Genomic DNA, 8,866 nt, shown 5'->3' on the forward strand with positions numbered 1-8,866 from the left:
AGTTTGGACTTGACACAAAGAGCTTCCCTTAACCCCTTCCCAAAGGGATACTGCAGTTATACTACATACCCATAGGCACCACAATTTAAATTGAAGCTTATACTGAATTAAGGTTTTATACACACCAGTTCTCCCCAGTAAATGCAAATTTTAACAAAATTAGACATGTCATATGTTGAAAATGCTCATGGCAAACAATCATTTTGCATTCCTGCAAATAAAATTGTTTTATACTGTAAGCTGGAGGCGAGTGTAACTTATTTTTGTAATAAAGTTTTTATTTTTTTTATGTGTCATTAATATAAATGTGTGTTAGTACAGAGATCTTCTGGTTTAAAAACTTAGAACCACACACATTTCGGTATGTTTACTTGTAATTACATAATTTTTAGAATAGTGGTTGCCAATAGCCTGTATGTTCACATTAATTGAATTTTCTGTTACCTTAATAAACCATTTTAGTATGTTGTATGTCAATTACTGGGATAGCTGGGACATGAAGTGTAATTTAAAATTGTCAAGTATTCATTGGAATATGTAAATATGTGCCTTGCCAGTTATGAACCTTAGAAAACCTAAGTGGATGATGGTGAAATGAGACGCTTGCTACCACAGTTTCATATACTGCCCGTGCTAAAGAAATTTCTTCCTTTTTCTCACATGTGATCCTAAAAGTATAAGATTGCATCAGCTTCTAAAACTTTAAAGTGATAGAATATTAGGCTTATGGAAAGTGGGTTTGCTAAATGTAGCCTTAAGTTTTAATTTTTGGATTTCAATGTAATCCTTGGTGCTGGCAGTTCCTAGTGCCAAGGAGTTAAATGCTCCCTTTAAAGAGGTTGCCATGCCTACTGGCATTTTTACTGTCATATGGTTTTATAAGGAACACTGTCAAGGTGTTTAAACTGAATCTGGGACTTGCTATTTAAAGTTGTTATAAACTAACTGGGGGCTATGGGAGAAGGGGAGTCCTCCAATTTTGAAATCTCTCCATTGCTTGAGAAATCTGAGAAATGCTTTCATGGATTCATAAGTGTCACTCTTACTCTGAAAAAATTGAGCACTTAGTCTTAAAGCAACTGCAACAATTGGCGCTGGTGCATAAAAATTTGACACTGAGGCATGTAAGGTTGAAATTGTGGACAAATCCATCAATTTCAGCTCTCTTCAAAATTCAGGGGGGGACATACTGGCAAATGTCAATTGTTAGGAAAGTGTTTGTTTTTTATGGAATGAAAGCAATGGTGAGTAAATAAAACTATCAGGATCTTGACAGTGTTCTTTTTAATAATTATGAACTCAAGCCATTATATCTTTTAAAATTAAATATGATTTGCACTGTTCTGATATTGGTGCAGTTTTTTAGCTAAACGATCAGAAAGCTGAAGTAAAATGCATGTGGTAACTAATATTGTGAACAAAAACTGAAGCTTTCAAAAAATGTTAAGATACTTTCATAGCTTTAAATTCAGTTCTGTAAAGGAAAAAACAAATTTCAGTATTAAGTACTGATAGAGATTGGGCAGGTGTGTAGATAAGGCATTGGTTTGGTTGCACTGGGTGCTGGTAAACTTGAAATGTTCTACAGCAATAATGCAGTTTTTATGGAATACAATGGTGTTTATAAATGAACATAATATACAATTTCTATCAGCATGCTGAAGGCAACTGTCTGCTATCTAATGTATTATATTATCTGTGGTTGTGTTCATAGGGTTTTTTCCCACTGAAATACTTGCAAAGAATTGAGAGTAGAAGCTAGTAAATATTCCACAGTAGCTTGTGCAGATGAGTTCCAAAACTTACAGGATAGCTCAATTAGTGAAAAAATGAGAAGCCTCCGTTGCCTAACACTTCTGGTTTATAAACGCTCCAGTGCAGGGCATTTTAAATCATACTTCTGTTTTCTTAACACTTTTGCTAGAAAAGATTCATACAGGCCTGTATTTATATCATTTAAAACTTCTTAGTTTATGTTTGGAGTTGGAAGATGACCGCTCCTCTGATTCCCTTCCACATCTTAAGGGTTTTTTATTATGATTATTTTAATCTAAGCTATTTTAACTACTTTTTCTGTTTACCTGACTCGCCTTACACTACAGATCTAAAATACTAGATATTTTTTTGTTAAAGAACATAGAGGTAGAGGCATCAGGAAAATTGAAGTAATTGAAAAGTACACAAACCTCAAAACAAAATTGCTAATTTAAATCAGGCTTCTGTATGGATGTATTTTCTGCTTTAATTGAAACATCTTTATCTGTTTTGTTCATTTTGTGTGTTTGGCAGTTCTTGTAGTTGATTTATATTTTCCCCCTTTGTAGTCAGGCAGTTATTCTGTTTTGTGCTTTCTACAACCAAAAGGGGGAGAAGCCTTCTTTTAAAAGAAAATATGAGTAAAATATTGCTGTGCATGACACTTGTCATATGTTCTCTAAACTGACTTTCCACTTGATTAGTGCCCCTGTCATAGTACAAGAATATTGTTACTTTTACATATTAGCAAGTATTTGATGAAGATGTCCAGCAGCAGCAAGCATTGGGGAATAAATATACCAAATGAGAAAAAGCTATCTATATATCACAAATTCTCTATAGAGGTCTAGAAACTCTGCTGCTTGGACAAGTATGAAGCATGGATTTGTAATTTTGCAATTGGCACTGTGGGGAAAATAATTTGCCTACATGGAATCATTTGTTAAATTCAATTTCAAACTTAAAAAAGCGTCTTGGGGTATGTTGTGACTGCCTTAACTGGTCACGAGTTTATGAGAATACTGGCTGTAGCAGCTGAGCCAGAATTTCTAGTGCCAACCTGCTGAGTGGTTTGCGCCCCCACCCCTTCCTTTTCCCCTAACTTTGCTTGCCAAATAAAAATGAAGTTATTTCCCTAGTCAAATTTTATTCTGCATGGCCTCTCTTATAGCATTTGAGAAGTGCTGCATTTGGCTGCTGTGAACTTTTGTACGGAGGGGGGTGGAGAGGGAGAAAAAGGGAGACAGCAGAAGGAATAAATGATTTAAATTTTATCCTGCAGTTTTATGATGGGAAGTGTCAGGCTGCCACAAACTCTGCCCCCACCACACTAAACTATTTTGTGTGTGTGTTTGAGACATGACCATCTAACCAGAACAAGGGCAAATTTTGCATTTGACCTGTATTCAGAAATGTAGGGTGAAAGAAGCTGAATTTACAACTTTCACCCCTCGTCTTGAAAAATGATTGTAGATTGTTATTACCATCATATTTTAATTTGGAGAAAGACACTTGTCACACACAGTGGCTTCTTCCCTTAGCTAAGGCTTGTCTTAATGCAAAAAAACAACTGGTTGTGAGGGAAGCTAAGATGCCCAATCCTCAAATTGGATCCTGCTCAGCTGAACTCTGGAAACACTTTTGTGGACACTAGTGTTAAATAAGGATATAATCAAGAAGATTTTTTTAGGCTTTAAGATCCCCAACTGTGCAGCAAATGCTATTACATTTGTTGGATAGCAACAATTGTGAGAGAGCAGTATTCTGCAGTTCCAGAATTCTAGGAGTGCTGACTATAACTGTTTGGTAAGTAAAGACAACTTGCTGAATCTTCACTACTTGTGAATGTCTGGAGACTTAGCTTGGTTTCGTGTGGTTGGGAATTCCGAAGATGCAGTATGTGTTTCTGTGTGACTCCGTAAGATACTTGCTTTTGTGAATGCTGGTCAACGCTATCTGTTCCGAGTCATTTGTTACAAGGTGACATTTAATTGGTAGCTAACTAGCCAAAACCAGAAGTGCCAGCAGCATCGACTGCTCTTAAGCTGAAATTGACTGTCTAACCAAGGGTTTGGTGAAATTTACCTGTTTGCATAAACTTGTACACCTTTTAACAGGACATCAAGAACCATAAAAATCTGATCTTTTTAATATAAGTGAACTGTTCCATTACTGTGTTACCAACTACCTTTAATATGAAAATAATGTGTTTTATCTCAAACTGCTTTGTAAAGGGTTTTTATTGCACTTCGGGTGGGTGGTGGGGGAGGGTTGGGTCAGGGTATTGTGTTTGTTTTATGATAACATTCCCTAGATCCTCTCCTAATTTGTTCTGTGCGCCCTTAATACCTTGCTTATTTCTAACTTTTTTTTGTGTGCCAAACTGTTTCAAGTGCTTGGCTTTTTCATTTATCTCTTGATCAAGTTCCATATTTTGTTTAATATCCATCACTATTAAACACCCCTGACATGTTTTGTATAATATTTTCCTTATTTCAGTTTTGCTTCCCTCTTGTCACTAATGGATAGAAGAAGAACTTAATAGGACTTAAAGCATCTCTGTCCGTTTTGGAAAAAATATGCATTCAGCATATTTCTGCTATTTATCCTAGTGGCTGTGTGAGTGCACAAATGATTTTGACTCAACAGAAAATAGGGACTGGTGGAAGCTTGAAAGGATTCTGGATAAACACTTCTGAAAGTGTTCAACACCTTAACATTGTTTTTAGTGATCCATTTTAGCTCAACTCTTATCTGTACCTTAAGTGCATTGCAGAATGAGTATACATTTTTTCAAAATACTCTGAAATGTTTCAAACTCATTTTGACATCTTTTAATAAGCAATATACTTCTCACCTGAGGTTCTTTAAAATACTTCTTGGACATTAAACTTCAGAACACCTCTATAGGATAAGCCTGTGTACTTTTAATGGTGAGTAAATAGTCACAGGAGCCAAGAGATTTGGCAATGTAAGTTGTTAGCGGGAAGAGAATGACTTGTGGCTTTCACTTTTTTACTTTAATTTTCTAAAATCTTTAGATCTCTTTATAACAAAAATAAAAACGTTCCAGGTCTGAATGTATTCTAGTTTGCAAAATGCTGGCTTTCATACTCTACCATCAAACTACCAAAAGACTCTTCTTTGATTCCCATACAAAACTAGATTTCTGTAAGTGTGATGAAGTTTTCTCAAGTGGCTACTTGAAAAGCCATCTTCTCTCATCTGGAAAAAGCCAGTTGAATTGATCTGTCAAAAAGTACTGAAATGCACATATTTATCCATCTATTTTCTTGTAAGAGCTATTCCCAAGTAGGTTAAATATACAGTGGAAGCGATCAATGTCTTTCCTGCTCAGTGTTTTAAACATATTAATAAGGGGGCACACACAACAAAGTTTAGCTTATTTGATTACAGACCAGAGTCAGCACTAGAAAGCGTTCTGTACTTTATATATAAATACTCTGTTTTTCAAGCAGGTACCATCATTGGTATTCTACGGTTCTACATATGTCAGAAGCCTAGACTATATGGTGGACTTTATTAGTAAATATACTAAAAACAGTGTCAGCTCTGGCATATCATGATTGAAGTATTTCATATAGGCAGCTGGCACAAACATTTGAAATGCAGTTTTACTTGGTTCACGTTTTGCATGCTGCTCATTAATAGTTTTTAAGAGCAACTTGTGTTACAGACTTTCTGCAGGGCTGGTTTTCTTGCAAGAAGCAGCTTGTCACTTGTGTCCTTTCCCACTGGCGTCTATCACTGACCACCAAATAGTCATTTCTGACTTGACTTTGGCAACCTGTTTATTGTATGCTAGTAAAATTTTGAGAGGGTGTATGTGATAGAAGTAAAGGCCCATAGTTCTCACACTTGCACCCCCACCTTTCTGTTCCCACCTACACCCAGACAGCTTACAAAAATCTCTTACATCTCCCCTCCCTCATCTTCCAGAGACCTCACTCAAAATAATACAGGGTAGCTAGTATGTTGCTTTCTGGGTTGGTTTAGGAAAGTGATCTGGTGGTGGGTTTGGGGCTGTGAACCTTGCCTAGAAATTTTCTGTCCCCTTGCCCACCCGAGAACCATTTTATTTTGAAGATCTCAGAATCGGTACTCCATTTAAAGATTGAGGAAATCTGGTATCTAAAATAGAGCTAAAAGTGGAGGGGAAACGGTCAGGACTGCTCACTGGGGAATGACATGGGGGAGACAAAAAGGAGCAAATATTCTCCAAAATACTGGAAATTGGTGTTCCTTCCTTAGATGCAGTAGTGGCTATAGAATTGACCTGGAGTGTTGCTGTCCATGTCAAGCCAGCTGATTTTTCCCCAAAGCTTCTCAAACCTTACAGTTGCCTCATAGGAATGAAGAAAGTAGTTTTAAGCTGGTCTTAAATTAAAAACCATTTGCCCAGTGTCATTTGGTGTGGTCTGCTGTTGCTTATATATCTATGCTGCTTGCCTTTCCCACTTGACCTATTTAGATTTCATTTATTCTTGCATTTGGTATGCATCAAATACAGTACGAACACCAAAACTTCCAGAACCAGCAACATCTACTGTGATCCGATTTTGAGGGTAATGCAATTGGTGAAATACACATATGGCAGCCACTCCACTTTCAAAGTCAGTATGTCACCTGTCTGGCCTAGAATTTAGTGGTGTTCTTGTAATGATAGGAGGCCTATGGACATGTGCATGCAGCTTTTTTCATTTACCCTGTGCGTGGGAGAAAGGGAGGATAAAGTGAGGCCTGAAGCACCTCTCAGATACTCTGCTTTGAATGTTTGCATATGAATCGTACCCGTGTGTATGCATGACCTCTGCACAAAAGGGGAAGAGCCCAGGATTTAGAGCAGTGGTTCCCAGCACCAGGTCATGGGGACAATGCCGGTGGTGCTGCACAGAAAAGAGGAGCCATGATGCTGCATGCTGGGAGCTCCCCTGTCCCTGGGTTGCTGCTGCACTCCTCTCCCAGCAGCAGGGTGCCGGGGGAGTGGGGGGTTGGGAACCACTGATCTTTCCCATTCTTCCTTTTGCTTGGCATGTTGAGGATAGACAAGACAAAGGGTGATATTCAGCATACTCTGTAGTTGACCCTTTAGCTTCCGATCAGTATTTGTGTAATTGCCACTCCAGAAAGAACTAATCTAATGGAATGGCTGAAAGATGATTCTAGAGCTAATATCCTCCCTTACAAATTTAGACTTTGTGCATGTGACATTAATGGCTATCTGCTGCTCATCTGAAGTCCATAGCAATATTCTATTACTGAAAGTATTACCAAAGTACTGTTTTCTACCACTGAAACTTAAGAGACAAGTGGAAATAACTATCCAAGACAAGTTAGAATCCAGCATCATTAAGCAGATTGCACTGGATTATTTCTCCTTTAAGTTACCAGAGTTGCCAATAAATTCCATCAGTCCAGTCAGAAACATCTTGTAATCCTCCAGTGCAAAGGTTTTCTGTGTCCCTTTAAAAGAGCAAGCCTTCCTGTGAGTTGCATCTGATAATTGCTATGCTGGAGCCTTTATTTAAACTGCCATTTCAATATGATTTGGCAATGAAAAATGTCTTCCTAGTGCAATTGCTTTGTTATGAATAAGTGAAATCCATGTTATTGTAGCATGATCTCCATTCACAAGTTTTCATACAAATGCGTGACACCATACTTGTATTTCATTCAAAAGATAGTATCTAGCTTTTAATTTTAACATATTTACTGATGTTATCAGAAAGAAATTAAACTATAGAACTCTCATATGTTCATAGCCTATGTAGCAAATCAAAGGAAAAGGCAGCATTTCCATGAATTTCTGCTTGCATTAGAAATGGCATACAGTCCTAATATTCCTCCATCCAGTCTCAAGAGCTCTGAAGGTGGGTGTAGGCTATATCATCAGCTGGTTCTAGTAAATAGCAAGAGTTTGGCAGAGTAGTATCTTGTTTCAGTTTTTACATTTCATCAGTTTGGTTGTGTTCTTGTGTAGTCCTTGAAATAAACTCTAAAGTTTCTCCACCTTCTTCAGAAATTAAATGGTTTGATAGTCGCCATGAGTGGAATCCATGTGTAGATAGCTAAAGAAAATACAGTTGCTTATATGGCTCTTAAATGCATGGATCCCACAACCTGCTCAAAGTGCTTACATCTTGTGATCACTGAAGTAACTTGGTAGCAGTTGCATTCAGCCCTTTATGCCCCTTGGAAGAGGGAGTGTGAGAATATACAGGGTATATGTGCAAATTCTGACTAGTGCTGCTGGGGAAGGCATTCTGACTCCTGTGCATATGGTGTGTACGCACTGAGTTACAGGTCACATCGCAATTGATTTCAAGTTCTTTGTCTCTGCTTTAGAGCATTGATTCTCAACTAGGTGCCATGGCATCCTGGGACAGCCTGAAATCCACACAATAGTAGTGTTAGGTGGTCAAAGATGGTTTTCAAGATAAACTTAGATTTTAAGTAAGAATAGTGTTAAAAACATTCTGACCTGTTGTGACCTTTGTGAGTCTTTTACAACAAAAGAATTGGTCTTGCTCTATGTGTAGTAAAAAAGCAAGTGAAGACTAAGAACTAGCATTTTCGAAGAGTGCCTTGACCTCTCGAAAGGTTGAGATCCATTGCTCTAGAAGGGGCTGTTGGATTCTGATGCAGTCTTTACATCCCAATGTTCGTCTCAGCCATTCTACAATGGGATTCTTCTGCATTCTGTGTGGGCCGGCTCCCAGTCCCGTCCTCGCCGGGCGCGAGCCAGGCCCGTCTGTGCACGCAGGCTGTGGCCGGCAGCCCGGGCACGCGGGGCCGGAGAAAAGTCGCGGGGTGGAGTAATACGCTCGAGCTAGACTCAGTCACAGAGGCATAATGGTTGATTGAAAAGATTATTTACTTACACCGGAGACGGTAGCGGTGCAGGCTGGACAGTTTCCCAGGTACAGCTCCGCTTCCTTCCTCGTTGGAGGAATCTAAAACTCCGTTCCCAGGATCCTCGGAGTGGTTTAGACTCCGTGGTGTCGATAACTGGGTTCTAGGGTAGGGATTCGTCTGGGCTGCGATCGGTGACGGGGAGAGGCTAGAGGCCGTCGGTAAGTGGTGCCCCGGA

General features: G+C 38.7%; 1 protein-coding gene across 11 annotated transcripts in view; it reads left to right on the top strand.

The window, feature by feature from the left end:
- SYNCRIP (synaptotagmin binding cytoplasmic RNA interacting protein) overlaps window positions 1-8,866 on the top strand; it is a 43,523-nt gene that overhangs the window by 29,913 nt on the left and 4,744 nt on the right. For 6 of the 11 annotated variants that reach the window (XM_014521544.2, XM_025208209.1, XM_014521545.2 and 3 more), the window contains exon 11: window positions 1-469. This exon is cut by the window's left edge. The exons of the other annotated variants lie outside the window; for them this stretch is intronic. The gene's annotated coding sequence lies outside the window, so the exon portion shown is untranslated. Of the gene's footprint in view, window positions 470-8,866 lie in introns of those variants that run through there. 11 annotated transcript variants of the gene reach the window in all.

This window comes from Alligator sinensis, unplaced genomic scaffold (genome assembly GCF_000455745.1).
Source record: "Alligator sinensis unplaced genomic scaffold, ASM45574v1 scaffold55_1, whole genome shotgun sequence".
Taxonomy (NCBI): Eukaryota; Metazoa; Chordata; order Crocodylia; family Alligatoridae; genus Alligator; species Alligator sinensis.